The sequence below is a fragment of the Delphinapterus leucas genome, chromosome 14 (assembly GCF_059928025.1).
Source record: "Delphinapterus leucas isolate spDelLeu-1000000601 "Yukka" chromosome 14, BTC_Dleu_Yukka2, whole genome shotgun sequence".
Taxonomy (NCBI): domain Eukaryota; kingdom Metazoa; phylum Chordata; class Mammalia; order Artiodactyla; family Monodontidae; genus Delphinapterus; species Delphinapterus leucas.
Genome location: NC_143142.1, coordinates 82,634,989 through 82,653,319, shown reverse-complemented (window position 1 = coordinate 82,653,319; position 18,331 = coordinate 82,634,989).

Below are 18,331 nucleotides of genomic sequence, written 5' to 3'. Positions count from 1 at the left end.
TGGAATATTCCTCAGCCATAAAAAGAGTGAAATCATGCCATTTGCAGCAACCTGGATGCAGAGATTATCATACTAAGTGAGGGAAGTCATACAGAGAAACAGATACCATATGATATCACTTACATGTGGAATCTAAAATGTGACACAAAGGAACTTATCTACAAAACAGAAACAGGCTCACAGACATAGAGAACAGACTGTGGTTGCCAAGGGGGTGGTGGGAGGGGGAGGGATGGAGTGGGAATTTGGCATTAGCAGACGCCAACTATTAGATATAGGATGGATAAACAACAAGGTCCTCCAGTATAGCACTGGGAGCTGTATTCAATATCCTGTAATAAACCATAACGGAAAAGAAAAAAATACCAGCTACTGGCCCCCAACCCACCCCCTGCAAATACACACTAGGTTGTCATGAGGATCTGAATTGCAAAGCCTTCGATCCAGACCTTACCCGTGGTGATAACACCGAAGTGATGCTCGTGTTCTCATTGTTATTACCTGAAGCTGTCCTGTCTTAAAATTAAAGACACAGGTCCTAGAAGAAAGTAAGGATGAACACGCTGCTCCACCCACATGTGCAAGCAAATTCATCCAGTTTTCTTTGCTGTGTTGCACTTGCTTGTGCTGAGTGTTTTACGAAGAGCAATTTCCAATCCTCATATTGGTTTAAACAGTACAGGTACGGTTTTCTTTTCTCCCTCCCTTATTTCCCTATTTCTTGGCAAATAAGACAGTAAGGTAGAGAGTGATCTTTCCTCCAAAGGCCCCCGTACATGCGTGAGTCATACGTATCTTTGGAGATCAACCCACAGGGCCATTTTCTTGTCAGCCTACCGTTAAGACTCACTAACCATCTTACAAATGTTCTCAGATGCTGCCTCCCTCGTGTCAGACTGTCAAATGGCTCGCGGAGCACTCTGCAGGAACTATACTAACAATTCCTGTTTTTAGCGTCTTTAAATAGAGCAGGTGCGTTTGCAAGTGTGACCAAGGGTCTGCAAATATAATTACTTGCCGTAATTGATACTGTGAGCTATAAAGATTTCACTGTAGGATCTAACACGATCCTCAAATGTTTGCCTCAAAGACTTATCAGGCCGTTGTAAGAAACAACATAGGTATAGCAATTAAGTCACTAATATTAGTCCTTCTAATCTACCTGCCACATACAGGTGATGTGTATTTACATGACAGAGTGATGGAACTTTTTAAAAGTCACTTTGTATTTTAGTGTCCCATTTTATTAACTTCTCCCATTTCCACTACCATAATACATGTACAGATCAATTATAAACTATCCAGTCCTCATAATTTCATCGATGGACCATCAAGTTTATCTTCAAAAGATAAAATTATTAAAGGGTTTTCTGCTGAAGCTCCAGAAAAATAGGATTTGAAAATAATTAGGTAACCAACTAAATCATAGCAATGATTTCCATGTTTCTTTCGCCGTTAATGAGACCAGAAATCATCACCTTCCTGGCTTTGTTCAGATGATTAGAAACGTTTCCAGGCTAAAGTCAAATTTCCTCAGCAACGTTTGGGCTCAATAAGGGCAGAACTTTGGCAGTTTTTAGGGTCTAAAATCAATGCATACATGAAGACAAAGTTAAGTAAAAGGCCTATTACAGCAGCTTCGATCTGTCAGTCTTTCAGAGATGACATATTTTAGGACACCAAGCACACATTTGTGCCAGCAGAGATTTTAATTAGCTTTCTGGCCTAACAGCAATAAGGGAGGGAGCAGAGCCTGGGTCACCACTTAGTGTGTGTTTGGATCCTTTGAAAACTCACTTTTGTTCTCTTGTGAGCCGTGGCATTGACTGCCCTGCCTCCCTGCCCCGCGTCCCTCTGTGGGGATTTCACAGAATGACAAATCAGCTGTGGGACAAATAGTTTCTAATTAACAGTGACAGGATATTGACTGGGATAACAACTGCTTGATAGAGGCCAAAGAAAAGTTTTAGGGCCGTGAATTTTCCATTACATTCAGAAGTGATTATTCTCTCAAGATTTCAGCTTGATCGTTATCTTTCTACCACAGATATTGGAAAAACCCCTTCTGAAAAAAATTTACTGTTGTAGCTCAGTTGGAGGAAATGGATGAAAGATCACTGATCAATGATCATTCTTGCCATCAATCAGCTCTTCTACTTGTAGTGCAATCTTATAAAATGCATTCATTACAAAACACTTGGATGACTGGCAACCAAACTGCGCTATTTTTCCCTAAGGATATCATATTCTGAATATCATACTCTGAATTCTTCAGCACAGACTTTTTCCTCTTCTTTCTGACACTTGTCTTTAAATAGTGCAATGCTGCTACTGAAAATAATAGCTGAACAATTCTCCTGGTCCCCCAAGTAGCTAGAGGGCTCCAGGTCCCTCAGAGCCAGCTACCCTAAAATGAAGAGTGTCCCCGACTCATTTCCTAAGCCCCAGAGGGAGGGTCAGTCTGACTTCCCAAATCCCTTCTGCTGAATATTACACATCTTTACAAGAAATATTTGATTCCTGCCAATTTTTAAAATTTTTTCGTGGTCAGGAGAACGAATAAGTGCTTTGTTCCCAAATTTACGAAGGAAGATCGGTCCATCCTAAGATGCTCAGGAAGTAATCTTTACTCTAGAAATACAACCTAGAATAGTGTCTTCCTGACTGTGTTTCATGAAGTCCTCGGGTTCTACTAAATTAACTGCAACAACCTCCTTAAGGAGGAGGCGTGGTAAAAGGAACTTCAGGAACATCCCCATCTCCCTTTACCCAACGAACTCCATGGGTGAAGGTCAAAGCACTGAGCAGTCGGTTCCCACAGGTGCTGCCCAGTCAGTATGGACACCATCTCGCTCTAATGATCATGGACAGACACGTGTTTATCAGCCTGGCATCGGCCCTAAGCAGACCCACTTGCACTGATGTTATGTACTGGAGATGAGGTTCCAAGTAAAGTTAGTTATTAAATTGTTCACTGTTAAAAGTTTTAAAAACTACATGTATACAAAAGGAAATGCTTCCATTTTTACCTGCTGCAACTGAGCACTCCTGCAACTAGTGGAAACTCAAGAACTGTTACATGGTATACAATGAATTTCCTCCACTAATTATAATAAAGTTATGGCCTCAGAAGCAGAAAAGGCTCTATATATCCAGCTAGTTCAACTACCCTTATGATCCTTGAATTCCCTCTACTGCATCCCTGCTGGTTAACAACCAGCTTCAGAGATGCTTCAGAGATGGAGACATGACATGCTACAGACAGCTTCAGAGATGGAGGCGTCCTAGGGGTAAGGCACAGCAGAGGAAAAGGTCCTAACGCAGGGACCTGGAGTGGAGTATGTATGAGAGAGAATTAATAGGAGAGAAGGTTAGAGAGACAAGCAAGGGGTGGGCAAATATGGAAGGAGTTCATGGTTTTTCTGAATGAGATGGAAGCAGAGGGTTTGGGGCAAGTAAGGAACATGTACTGACATGTCTTACCATGATCATCTGGTGTGTGTTGAGAACAGACTGAACAGGGGACAAGGCCAGAGGTGGGAAAACCAGTCAGGAGGCTACATCAATAATCCACACAAGGCGTGACAGAAGATCAGACCAGGGCGTTAGCAGAGGAGGACGCGAGGCATAGTTTGATTCCCAAGATATGCTTAAGGCAGAACCAATAGAACTTGCTGGTGAATAGAACGTGGTCCCTGAAAGAAAGAGTGAAGCATGAACCCAAAAGCTTTATCCCAAACAGCTGGAAAGATGGCGCTGCCATTTACTGAGCTGAGGAAGACTGAGGGGCGAGCAGGCTTACTGGGCTTGTACCAGGAGCTCCATTTTGGAGAAATCAAGTTTCAGGTGCTTATCCAAGCGGCTGTATCAAAAAGGGATAATAGAAAAAAAGATAAAATAGATAATCAACAAGAACCTACCGTACAGCACAGAGAACATTGCTCAATACTCTGTAATAACCTCTATGGGAAAAGAACCTGAAAAAGAATAGACATATGTATATGTGTAACTGAATCCCTTTGCTGTGCACCTGAAACTAACACAACATTGTAAATCAGCTATACTCCAATATAAAATAAAAATTTAATTTAAAAAAAACACAAAAAAAAACCAAAAAAGGAGTGGGATATGCAGTTGGGCACTCGGGGGAGGGATCAGCTTGGAGATTTAAATTTGGTGTCATCCTCTTATTGATGGTATTTAAAGCCATGAGACTGAGCCCTGGGTGCTCTATCACCTAAGAGAAGAAATGAGGAGAAGCCAGCAGAGGAGACTGAGAAAGAAAGGTCAAGTCAGGAGGGAAACCCGTGCTCGAAGCCGAATTAAGACCATGTTTCAAGGAGCAGAGAAGGATCTGCTGCGTTGGATGGTGCTGTGGCTATGGAATCTAAGGGCGCCATAAACAGGAAGGTGTTAGAAAAACACCTGTTAGTGTTAGTGAGAGAAAGAAATGGAGAGACAAAGATGACTCCTTCAGGCAGGCTGGCTGGAAAGGAAGTCTCTCTCACTTTGTAACAACTTAGCCGACAGGGATTAGTACACCTATCTGACTGTTGAGGAAACTGAGGTTCCGAAGAACTAAGTTAACATCCTAAGGCAATGGAACCAAACCTCTCATGTCTGGTTTTAGCTTCTCTGCTTTCATTAAAGGGAACCTATGGTTATATGAGTATACTGGGACAACCCTAACACCAGTAATATCAACTTAAATCCCGTTCAGCTCTACTAATATTTCATCTCTCCCTCATCTTTTCTTGTGCTGTTGTTTAGAACTTTACTTTTGTCCTAATCAATTTTCATTCTGTTGGAGTCATTGCATTAACCCTGAATGCTGAGATTTTTAGAATCCTGATTCTGTTCTTATACATATTTGCTATTTTCCCCCAATTTAGGTAATCTAAATATGTGAAATAGATATAATTGGGTTTTTTCCTTTTTGTCTTCCCAAGGATTCAAGTATATATATTTCATCTCAATTTTTCTTAATCAATATGTAAATGTCTAGAGCTTTCTCTCTGATTAACCTAAAATACATTGTAATTTAAGTCTCATTCTCATCTAGACAGTACTTTTAAGAATTCTCATCTTTTCCATAGATCATGAAATATTATTTAACTCTGAAAAACTTCAAGTGCAGGTGTTAGCATCCATCATTCTTCCTAATTTAAGAAAATGTAATAAAAGAAAATCAACTGTTCTTCATATCTGATTTGTATATATTTATACATATATATATATAACTGAATCACCTTGTTGTAGACCTGAACCTAACACAACATTGTAAATCAACTATACTTCAATTAAAAAAAACCTATATGTATCAAAATACATGCAAATATTTTTGCAAATATATATGCTATATGTGAACATCGAGGTCCATAATTAATATAGATTTTAGAAAAATTAAGAAATGACTGAGGGAAAACTTTTAATAGTGGTCACCTTTGGGGAATAACACTGAGGAAGCAAAAACATGACGTGAGCTTTCATACTCACACATGTGCCACTTAAACATTTACATGATATTTTTAAATGAAATGCTAATTCCTGACCTATTTTCCAAAGAGCTTTGTTGTGAAGATAAAATTGGATGTGTTATTTCTCTACAATATTGTCTCAAGCACTATGAAATTCAGTATACTTTTATTATTCCTTTAGCATGAATAATAACATATTAATGAAATACCTTAAAAACAACAAAGAAATGAAACTAAATAAGGTTATTCTGATCACTCTGATGGTTGACGTGGTGTTAGCATAACGGATTTGTAAGAAGAATTAGCAACCCAGTCATTAGAAAGCTCCTTGGGTTTCATCCATATATTATTTTCTAGCCTATGAAACAATGAGAGATTGGTGAACACTGTAGAAACTCTTACACTCTTAGAAGTAAATTCTCTATTCATTTTCACTACTTACTAAACTCCTTTAGTAAGACTTTTATTCCATGTTACATTTCACTCCTAAATTTGTCATCCAGAGAAGGGCTGTCCGGTGACTTCATTTTCAAGCTACATCTCAGGTGCCTCTAAAATTCATGCAAATTTATGAACACTGATATATAAATTATTTCATACAAATGTTCACACCCACACCCACACACAGAAGATATCTGACCCTTGTCCTCCCTGCAGTTCTGAAGAAACCAATATGCTTTAGCAATATGCTCGAAAATTGGTTTTATCGAAAGCATAAAATAAAATGTAAGAAATCAATACTGAGACAGATTGCATAACTCAATGGCATAGTGCCTCTTGACATACATGTGTATAAATCTGGAGAATAACCAGCTATCCTATTTGAAACCCTATTAGTGCTTTGACCTTATGGTAGAGTCTTTCAACTCATTTTCCTTTTAAAATCTTTAATTTAGCAAAATAGAGTATTAGAGAGGACCTGAAAGTACAGTAGCAATCACACTACAGTTCTGAAATTGTCAAAAAATAGAGTATATAATTTTACTCTTTTTAAGGCAATTATAAAAACAAGAAGCAATTTTTGTAATGCAATTTTCAGTTTGCTTGACAATGATTATCAGGAAAATAGAACCTCAGATGGGGACTTCTCTGATAGTTGTCAAAACAATTTTGTAAGTTCTAGTTTAATTAATTGATCATTTTCCTACCATTCATCTAGTTGCTTAAAGCTTTTCAACAAATCTGAAAATTACACTTTATGTTTCTTTAATGACATCCTTAAAATTAAATTGAAAAGTCAAATCAGTGAAATATTTTAAAAATAATTTTATCATTCATTTTATTCATCTAGTATAAATATATATATCCTATACTTTGGTGTGTTAGAGAACTGGTCATTTTTAAGGTTTTCATAAGTTTATAATCAATAAGATTCCAGAGAACAAACAAATCCTTAAGGATTTCTAGTGCTTCAACCTCTACTCTTTTTATTTTTTTTCAATTTTTATTTATTTATTTATTTTTGGCTGTATTGGGTCTTCATTGCTGCTCAGGCTTTCTCTAGTTGCCACGAGCAGGGTCTACTCTTCGTTGTGGTGTGCAGGCTTCTCATCTGTGGTGGCTTCTCTTGTTGCAGAGCACGGGCTCCAGGCGCGCAGGCTTCAGTAGTTGTGGCTCGCAGGCTTCAGTAGTTGTGGCTCGCAGGCTCTAGAGCCCAAGCTCAGTAATTGTGGTGCATGGGCTTAGTTGCTCCGCGGCATGTGGGATCTTCCTGGACCAGGGCTCGAAGCCGTTTCACCTGCACTGGCAGGCGGATTCTTAACCACTGCGCCACCAGGGAAGCCCTGGAAGTCTTTTTTAAATATGAAATATCCTCATTTCTTTTTATGGTTTAACTATAAAACAGCAGAAAATACCTGATGACCAACTAAAGGCTTTTCTTCCCCCCGCCCCGGATCTATGTGACAGCCTAGAAATAACCAAAATAAGAAGTCTTCCCCAGGAAGAGAAATGTACCACCGGTATTTGCATTCCAGAACTGCCCTTGGGGAAGCAAAGATGGCAAGTGAAGCGCTGTTAATCTCACAGCCAATTCAAATGCTCTGATATGTCATTAAATTGCTCTATAATGAATAAATAGTGCTTAAAAGATTATCCACAGGTGCCCAGATATCCACAGAGTCAGGAATAATTTAAATATTGAGACAGATTACTACCAGCCTTCAGGGAACTCTACCAAGAGGAGAAGAAACAGATATTTATTGAAAGAGCCAGGATCTGGGTATTTGACAGAGAGTAGAATAACCAACAACTGTTATTCCTGCTAATTTCCCTAACCATGGCGGCAGGGAGGCTAAACCCTTGACTTTTTGCTAAATAAAATGTTTGGTTTTGCTTTATCTAGTTCTCCGGGTTTCCTTTCCTTTGGGGACAAGAACTAGCTATAGTTTAGGAAAGAGTCTCAAACTTGAGGCTCACTCTGGAAAATGTATCAGATGTTAAAGAATAGCATGCTCGGCCTTGCTGCTCAGAATGCTGTCAGTCATTCAGTTTACATCCGACAAGCCAGGTTCACCTCCTGTCCAATAAGAGATTGTGTGTTGGACGAGTTAAAGCAGGAGTCCTAAGTGATTCCTAAACTAAGACATCCTACTGGAGCAGAAATCAGGGCGATTCAAGCCAATGAGAAGCCTCATGGGCACCATAAGGCAGGTGCAATGAGGAAATTATGGGGGCCCCTAGGACACAGTGCCCAGAAAGACAGGGGCAGTGTTACTGACTGACACTTTGTGGGGACTCCAGTCAGTGAGGATGAAGATCAGTGTGGGAGCTTCACCAACGTCCTTGTTTCCCCTCCACTGAGCCCTCAAAGTCAAAGTGACTTGAGAGGGGAACTCAAAGGAACTGTCAGGTCCAAGAAAAGGGCTAAATGCCCTAAGTGCTCTGTGGTCTGAGTCGCCTGGAGATGTTTTATCTTCCCCAATGGCTTCCTGGGTATATTCTAGACAGACTAGTGGAACATGAAAACCCTTTGGCACCTCTCTTGGATTTTTCAGAAAGACCAAGGCCAGAAGTTTATTAATGAAAGGGATATCTTTTCTCCTTAGGGTTTTTTGTATTTTTTAAATCAATGGAATAATCCTGGACTAGTCTACAGGTGGGCCCCTCCCATAGAGGCATGGCTAAAAACCTCTATCAATAATTACTCCAGCCCTGGCCAGGTCTGGTTGGCCCTACATAACTCCAGGAGGTGCCTGAGGAAAACCAGTACCACAGGATGAAACTTTTTAAGCTAGGTTGAAAAAGAAGGTGGATGAAGCCAAGGTAGGCATAGGAGAGACCACCTACTGTAGAAGTATTACTGCAAGCCTTGCACACACACTCGGGTTCCAGGTCTGTTCTGAACGTACAGCCCCTTCTGAGAGAGGCTGGGACCTGGGACCCTTTGCTGCAGTGCTGCAATGCTTGAGCAACGAACCTCTCCTTGAGCAACAAAATGCAAAGAAACTATATGGGACTAAAAATAACTGCATGCATGCACAGTTGGGGCAAAATTATGGACAAAAGATACAGAGAGACAAAAAAAAACCCAACTACCACTTTTGAAGAGCCTGGAGCAAAAACAGGGTGTTGGGAGCAAAAGCAGGGTACTGAGCATGCCCTCTGCACTCAACACCTCCAGAGGGGTGAGCAAAACACCTAAGCCACCCCTCCAGCCGGACCCCTAGACACACCCCTCCCCTCACCCCATGTAAGGAGCAAGCTCCCCTCCCCCTCAGGGAGCGAGCTAGCAGGAGAAGCTGTTACTTGTTCTCACTCCATGCTGCTGCAGCATGGGCCCCAATAAAGCCTTGCCTGAGCTTCTTGTCTGGCCTCTAGTAAATTTCTATTGATTGGGGAAGGCCAAGAACCCTGGTGGGTATCACTTCTTGTTATCCACTGCTATTATGGTCTATAAAATCACCTCTAACGGGAAATTACAGAATCCTGAACACTATTGCTCAGGGAAAGACAGGGTTACATTCCTTGACTCTCAGGCATATTTATCAAGAAATCTAGGGGCTTCCCTGGTGGCGCAGTGGTTGGGAGTCCGCCTGCCGATGCAGGGGACGTGGGTTCGTGCCCCAATCCGGGAAGATCCCACATGCCGTGGAGCGGCTGGGCCCGTGGGCCATGGCCGCTGGGCCTGTGCGTCCGGAGCCTGTGCTCCGCAACGGGAGAGGCCACAGCAGTGAGAGGCCCACGTACCGCAAAAAAAAAAAAAAAAGAAATCTAGTATCTCTTGACAGTTTCCTAAATTCAACTGAGTCCTTGCAAGAAGGATTTACCCTATCCTCAAGTACAGGTCTTGCTTATTTTCACCTCCCACCATTGCAAATACTGTTGACAGAGTTTGCCCAACTCTGTTTAGTTTTGTCGTAAAACATAGATTTTCAACATATTTCTGTGCCACAGATGGAATCACACTCAAATTCAAAGAACAATACTGTACTATAAGTGCACATGCACCTTCTATTCATAAATATCACAAATATCCTAAGTAGGGTAACTGTCCTATGAATCTGAGCATCCCAAAGAAATATCTGGAACGTTGATATTAGAAAAGAGAGAAAATCTATACAAAGGAATAGGAGGAATGGCTTTGGGGACAGATAAAGGGGGAAAGCCCCAGCCAACTCCCCCTGCAATATGGACCCTCACAAGCCTCCCTGCAGCCCTGCTTCTTTACTGTCATTAACTAAAAAGTGTAACTTTTATTTAAGAAAACAGAAAGAAATACAAAGTTTAAAATAAGTAAAATGAAACAGAAGTATTAGAATAAACTAAAAAGTTAAGAACATGAAAAAAAATTCTAAAAGCTAGGTTTAAAATATGAAGACAATCAAAGAACTATGGATGATTCACATACCTTTAAAATAAGAAAATAAAAAAACTTTAAAAATGTAAAGGGATGGGGCTTCCCTGGTGGCTCAGTGGTTGGGAGTCCGCCTGCCGATGCAGGGGACGCGGGTCCGTGCCCCGGTCCGGGAAGATACCACATGCCGCGGAGTGGCTGGGCCCGTGAGCCATGGCTGCTGAGCCTGCACGTCCGGAGCCTGTGCTCTGCAATGGGAGAGGCCACAACGGTGAGAGGCCCGCGTACCGCAAAAAAAAAAAAGAAAAAAAAAATGTAAAGGGAGAAATTAAGAGTATGAAAACAAGTCAACTATATTTAAATTAAAGAAAGTAGAAAACTTTTGAAATAAAAAATGGCTAAACATTTATCAAAGAAATTAAAAATAAGATATGATAAATGTTAAAGGACCACATGAAATAAGTGAATAATGAAAAGCAAAAGATGGAGAGGGCAGACAGCAGAAGCAAGAAGAACTACAATCCTGTAGCCTATGGAACAAAAACCACATTCACAGAAAGATAGACAAGATGAAAAGGCAGAGGGCTATGTACCAGATGAAGGAACAAAATAAAACCCCAGAAAAACAACTAAATGAAATGGAGGTAGGCAATCTTCCAGAAAAAGAATTCAGAATAATGATAGTGAAGATGATCCAGGACCTCGAAAAAGAATAGAGGCAAAGATCGAGAAGATGCAAGAAATGTTTAACAAAGATCTAGAAGAATTAAAGAACAAACAAACAGATAATGAACAATACAATAGGTGAAATGAAAACTACACTAGAAGGAATCAATAGCAGAATAACTGAGGCAGAAGAACGGATAAGTGACCTGGAAGACAGAATCATGGAATTCATTGCTGTGGCACAGAATAAAGAAAAAAGAATGAAAAGAAATGAGGACAGCTTAAGAGACCTCTGGGACCACATTAAATGCAACAACAATTGCATTATAGGGGTTCCAGAAGGAGAAGAGAGAGAGAGAAAGGACACAAGAAAATATTTGAAGAGATTATAGTCGAAAACTTCCCTAACATGGGAAAGGAAATAGCCACCCAAGTCCAGGAAGTGCAGAGAGTCCCATACAGGATAAACCCAAGAAGAAACATGCCAAGACACACAGTAATCAAATTGGCAAAAATTAAAGACAAAGAAAAATTATTGAAAGCAACAAGGGGAAAACAACAAAAAACATACAAGGGAACTCCCATAAGGTTAACAGCTGATTTCTCAGCAGAAACTCTACAAGCCAGAAGGGAGTGGCAGGACATATTTAAAGTGATGAAAGGGAAGAAACTACAACGAAGATTACTCTACCTGGCAAGGATCTCATTCAGATTCGATGGAGAAATCAAAAGCTTTACAGACAAGCAAAAGCTAAGAGAATTCAGCCCCACCAAACCAGCTCTACAACAAATGCTAAAGGAACTTCTCTAAGTGGGAAACACAAGAGAAGAAAAGGACCTACAAAAACAAACCTAAAACAATTAAGAAAATGGTCATAGGAACATACATATCGATAATTACCTTAAACGTGAGTGGATTAAATGTTCCAGCCAAAAGACACAGGCTTGCTGAATGGATACAAAAACAAGACCCACATATATGCTGTCTACAATAAACCTACGTCAGACTTAGGGACACATACAGACTGAAAGTGAGGGGATGGAAAAAGATACTCCATGCAAATGGAAATAAAAAGAAACCTGGAGAAGCAATACTCATATCAGATTAAATAGACTTTAAAATAAAGAATGTTACAAGAGACAAGGAAGGACACTACATAATGATCAAGCGATCAATCCAAGAAGAAGATATAACAAATATAAATATATATGCACCCAACATAGGAGCACCTCAATACATAAGACAACTGCTAACAGCTCTAAAAGAGGAAATCAACAGTAACACAGTAATAGTGGGGGACTTTAACACCTCACTTACAAAAATGGACAGATTATCCAAACAGAAAATTAATAAGGAAACACAAGCTTTAAATGACACAACAGACCAGATAGATTTAACTGATATTTGTAGGACAGTCCATCCAAAAACAGCAGATTACCCTTTCTTCTCAAGTGCACACAGAACATTCAACAGGATAGATCACATCTTGAGTCACAAATCAAGCCTCAGTAAATTTAAGAAAATTGAAATAATATCAAGCATCATTTCTCGTTTTTCTTTTTTTTTTTGGTGTATGCAGGCCTCTCACTGTTGTGGCCTCTCCTGTTGCGGAGCACACGCTCTGGACACGCAGGCTCAGCGGCCATGGCTCAGCGGCCAAGCTGCTCTGCGGCATGTGGGATCTTCCCAGACCGGGACAAAAACCCGTGTCGCCTGCATCGGCAGGTGGACTCTCAACCACTGCGCCACCAGGGAAGTCCCTCAAGCATCATTTCTGACCACAATGCTATGAGATTAGAAATCAATTACAGGATAAAAAAAAAGGGAAAAAACACAAACACGTGGAGGCTAAACAATACGTTACTAAATAAACAAGAGATCACTGAAGAAATCAAAAAGGAAATCAAAAAATACCTAGAGACAAATGACAATGAAAACACAACGATCCAAAATCCATGGGATGCCGGAAAAGCAGTTCTAAGAGGGAAGTTTATAGCTATAAAAGCCTATTTCAAGAAACGAGAAAAATCTCAAATAAACAACCTAACCTTACACCTAAAGGAACTAAAGAAAGAAGAACAAGAAAAACCTAAAGTTAGCAGAAGGAAAGAAATCATAAAGATAAGAGCAGAAATAAATGAAATAGAAACAAAGAAAACAACAGCAAAGATCAATAAAACTAAAAGCTGGTTCTTTGAGAAGATAAAATATAAACCTTTAGCCAGACTCATCATGAAAAAGAGGGAGAGGACTCAAATCAATAAAATTAGAAATGAAAATGGAGCAGTTACAACAGACAGGGCAGGAATACAAGGCATCCTAAGAGACTACTACAAGCAGTTCTATGCCAATAAAATGAATAACCTGGAAGAAATGGACAAATTCTTAGAAAGGTCTAACCTTCCATGACTGAACCAGGAAGAAATAGAAAATATGAACAGACAAATCACAAGTAATGAAATTGAAACTGTGATTAAAAATCTTCCAGCAAACAAAAGCCCAGGACCAGATGGCTTCACAGGTGAATTCTATCAAACATTTAGAGAAGAGCTAACACCCAGCCTTCTCAAACTCTTCCAAAAAACTGCAGACGAAAAAACACTCCCAAACTCATTCTATGAGGCTACCATCACCCTGATACCCAAACCAGACAAAGATACTACAAAAAAAGAAAATTGCAGACCAATATCACTGATGAATATAGATGCAAAATTCCTCAACAACATACTAGCTAACAGAATCCAACAACACATTAAAAGGATCATACACCATGATCAAGTGGGATTTATCCCAGAGATGCAAGGATTCTTCAATATACACAAATCAATCAACGTGATACAACATATCAACAAACTGAAGAACAACCATATGATCATCTCAATAGATGCAGAACAAGCTTTTGACAAAATTCAACACCCATTTATGATAAACACTCTCCAGAAAGTGGGCATAGAGGGAACCTACTTCAACATAATAAAGGCCATATATGACAAAGCCACAGCAAACATCATTCTCAATAGTGAAAAACTGAAAGCATTTCCTCTAAGATCAGGACCAAGACAAGGATGTCCACTCTCACCACTATTATTCAACATAGACTGCCAAAGCAGTCTTGAGAGAAAAAAACGGAGCTGGAGTAATCAGATTCCCTGACTTCAGACTATACTACAAAGCTATAGTAATCAAGACAATATGGTACTGGCACAAAAACAGCAATATAGATCGATGGAACAGGATAGAAAGCCCAGAGATAAACCCACACACCTATGGTCAACTAATCTATGACAAAGGAGGCAAGGAAATACAATGGAGAAAAGACAGTCTCTTCAATAAGTGGTGTTGGGAAAACTGGACAGCTACATGGAAAAGAATGAAATTAGAATATTCCCTAACACCATACACAAAAATAAACTCAAAATGGATTCGAGACCTAAATGTAAGACCAGACACTATAAAACTCTTTGAGGAAAACATAAGAAGAACACTCTTTGACATAAATGACAGCAAGATCTTTTTTGATCCACCTCCTAGAGTAATGGAAATAAAAACAAAAATAAACAAACAGGACCTAATGAAACTTAAAAACTTTTTCACAGCAAAGGAAACCATAAACAAGACCAAAAGACAACCCTCAGAATGGGAGAAAATATTTGCAGGTGAATCATCAGATAAAGGATTAATCTCCAAAATATATAAACAGTTCATGCAGCTCAATATTAAAAAAACAGACAACCCAATCCAAAAATGGGCAGAAGACCTAAATAGACATTTCTCCAAAGAAGACATACACATGGCCAAGAAGCACATGAAAAGCTGCTCAACATCACTAATTACTGGAGAAATGCAAATCAAAACTACAATGAGGTATATCACCTCACACCAGTTAGAATGGGCATCATCAGAAAATGTACAAACATCAAATGCTAGAGAGGGTGTGGAGATAAGGGAACTCTCTTGCACTGTTGGTGGGAAGGTAAATTGATACAGCCACTATGGAGAACAGTACAGAGGTTCCTTAAAAAACTAAAAATAGAATTACCATATGGCCCAGCAATCCCACTACTGGGCATATACCTAGAGAAAACCATAATTCAAAAAGACACATGCACCTCAATGTTCATTGCAACACTATTTACAACAGCCAGGCCATGGAAGCAACCTAAGTGTCCATCGACAGACAAATGGATAAAGAAGATGTGGTACATATATGCAGTGGAATATTACTCAGCCATAAGAAGGAATGAAATTGGTCATTTGTAGAGACGTGGATGCATCTAGAGACTGTCATACAGAGTGAAGTAAGTCAGAAAGAGAAAAACAAATATCATATATTAATGCATATATGTGGAACCTAGAAAACGGTACAGATGAACTGGTTTACAGAGCAGAAACTGAGACACAGAAGTAGAGAAAAAACGTACGGACACCAAAGGGGGAAAGCGGTAGGGGGTGGTGGTGGTGGTGTGATGAATTGGGAGATTGGAATTGACATGTATACACTGATGTGTATAAAATGGAAGACTAATAAGAAAAAATAAATAAACAAATGCTCTTCCTGCAAAATAAATAAATTAATAAATAAAAATTCACTTTTTTTCTAAAAAAATAAACAAAATAAAATACAATAAAGGAAAGCAATAAGATGTAGAAAAAAATTAATAGTAGAAAGGTACCTAAATAACAGCAGTTTCAATATGGTAAATACACACCAAGAAAGGTCAGTACACAGCGGTACAAATTAAAAAGCATTTCAAATGTGTTCTTTTTCTAAGTTGCAGACTAACTGAAGTAACCGTTTATTGAAATGCAATAAAGAAATTATGGCTGAAAAGGGAAGAAGGGCTCACCTCGAAAATGTGTAAATTGAATGTGTAATCACAGAATTCATTGAGTTCAACCCCCTCCTTTAGCATGAAATCCTTACAGAAGTGTCCCAGGAACAGAATGAAATGCACAGCCTTGATCTCCCCTCCCTCACCCTGGGCACAGACTGGGGCGACCCACCTCTGGTGGCTCTTCTGGAACATTCCTGCCTATCAGACCAACGTAACCCACAAGAATACCCCAGGCAGGAAGGCAAACTCATAAGCTGACCCTACACAGTACAGAGGGCTCCAAACAGAATAATTCATGGAAACAAACAGGACTAGAAAACGAGTGAAATTTCCACATAAAACCCTACTGAGAGGGTTGATGCTTCCATGACGATAAAGCTTTCACACACAATCTCAACTTTTTTTAGTTTATATCGAGCAACACCATATGTTATTGAAGCAAGAATATAAAGATAATTTATTTCAATAACAATTATAACAATTCCAGATGGGAACAATTTCAATGTATTAAATGAAATCATTACTCCATAGCACCCCAAATTCTGGGAACTTTTAAAGTCTTTATATAAAACACACACAGTCCCAAGCAAAACTATCCGGGGAACCAGAAAGTAAAGATTCCAGGCCATGGTGTGGATGAAACCAAGCCAACAACTAAAGGAGTAGATTGTGGGTTTTAAAAAAGTGATTCAAATGAATTTATTTACAAAACAGAAACAGACTGAAGACTTAGACAATGAACTTATGGTTACCAGGGCGGGAAGGGTGGGGGACAGGGATAGATTGGGAGTCTGGGATCGACAGGTACACACTGCTATATTTAAAATAGATAACCAACAAGGACATATTGTAAAAAAAATAAATTAAAAAAAAAATAAATAAATATATATTTTTAAAAAGACAGGTAGTGTTTCTCTTTTTCGTCCTCTCTATACACAGAGGACCTAAATAGCTCCAATGGGTCATGAATGAAATATATACACAATCAAAATTAAGGCATAGGTGACATATTACACAATTATCTACATTCATTTCAATTTAAGATTTAATAATGTCCTTTTTTCATTATGACACCTTGGCATAGCCTTAGCTGGAAAATATCTTTCTCAATGACTATATATTCTTTGTAATTACTCGATGTAGGAAACAGCAAACAGCCACAGTGACTACCCTTTTTCCCCACTGAGAGAACATACGGGAGACTAAAATGTAGAGGAATAACCATAAGTGTAAGTCCCTTATCACACTCTAAAAGAGATTTGCCATTTTAACTGTCTGGCACTTTAGCAATTACTCTCAATTTTCTCCTGCATGTTGACTGATTTCTTCAGTTTTTCGCACTCAAAGGGAAGCCCTGAGTAGTCTGAAATTGCACTTCTGCATTTTAAATGTGTCCTTTTTCTTATAGATTAGTAGAATTCTCGGCACAGTGGGGGGAACACACATGTGACTTGTAGCTAATACCCAGACCTGAGGAATACGCCTGCCACTGACTGCAACACCAGCAGCTCGTCCAGACCCACCGTCTCAGGTCCTCCATGAGGACATGGGAATAATAATATAACAATCTTACAGCATTAGTTTGCAAAAGATTTACTATACATGAAGTCCATGTTGTTTTACATTTTGAGTATTAGATTATTAAGTGATGGGAGGAGTTCTAGAACAACATGGTGGCCTCATCTTCTATTTCATTATTTTATAATCAAAAGATAAACATATAATGATAAAGAGGCACCTACAGCTATATTGAAATGACACGGATGCAGAACGTGTGATTATGCTTTTGGCTGTTGGTGCTCAGGCAGGTGGTTCAGCGGGCTGATGAGCAAGTTCACGGAGGAGGGAAAAGGTGGGCTGTGCCAGTTCCAAGCTGCTTTCCTCATTCGTCCTTGAGGTCACACCGTTTCTTACTTAAACATAAAATGTTAGCGTCAAGTCAATGCCATTATAACAAGCTGATGATTCTCTGTCTTTGCATTTTTCGTATCTGCATTCAACCGTCCTTTGAAAAACACCCTTGATTTTCCATTAAAATTCAATTTGTTGACTTATGTATTTCAAGATGGGACTTCAGAGATCATTTTAAGGAATCAAAAGCTCTATTTTTTGAGACACGTTCTTTGAAAAGCCTGATGCATTGGGTACATACATGGGTTTTCAAATTTAGTTGCTGTTTCCTTTAAAAAATATAAATCCCCTAAATAAAAAAGTATTCCTGTCTGGGTTCACTTTGAAGACAGATCTCTGCAATATTATATCCTTAAAATGGCAAATTCATCTTTTAGCTGATCTAAAGAATTCAAAGGAAGTTAACATATGCTTTTTTCAAGATCATAAGTGTTTCTTTTTTCACACAGGGATCAGAAGAAAATCTTGATTGCCAAAAATACTTTTAAATTTTCTACTGTATATGTATAGATTGTGCAAGGAAAGGTCAAAGTCACGACGTTTTTGACAAGATAAAACAGATAAAAGAACACACTTTAGATTCACGGTAGCTGTGGCCACCACATAAACGTTAAGTGCCCAAATTAAATGTCATCGGACTCCTGGG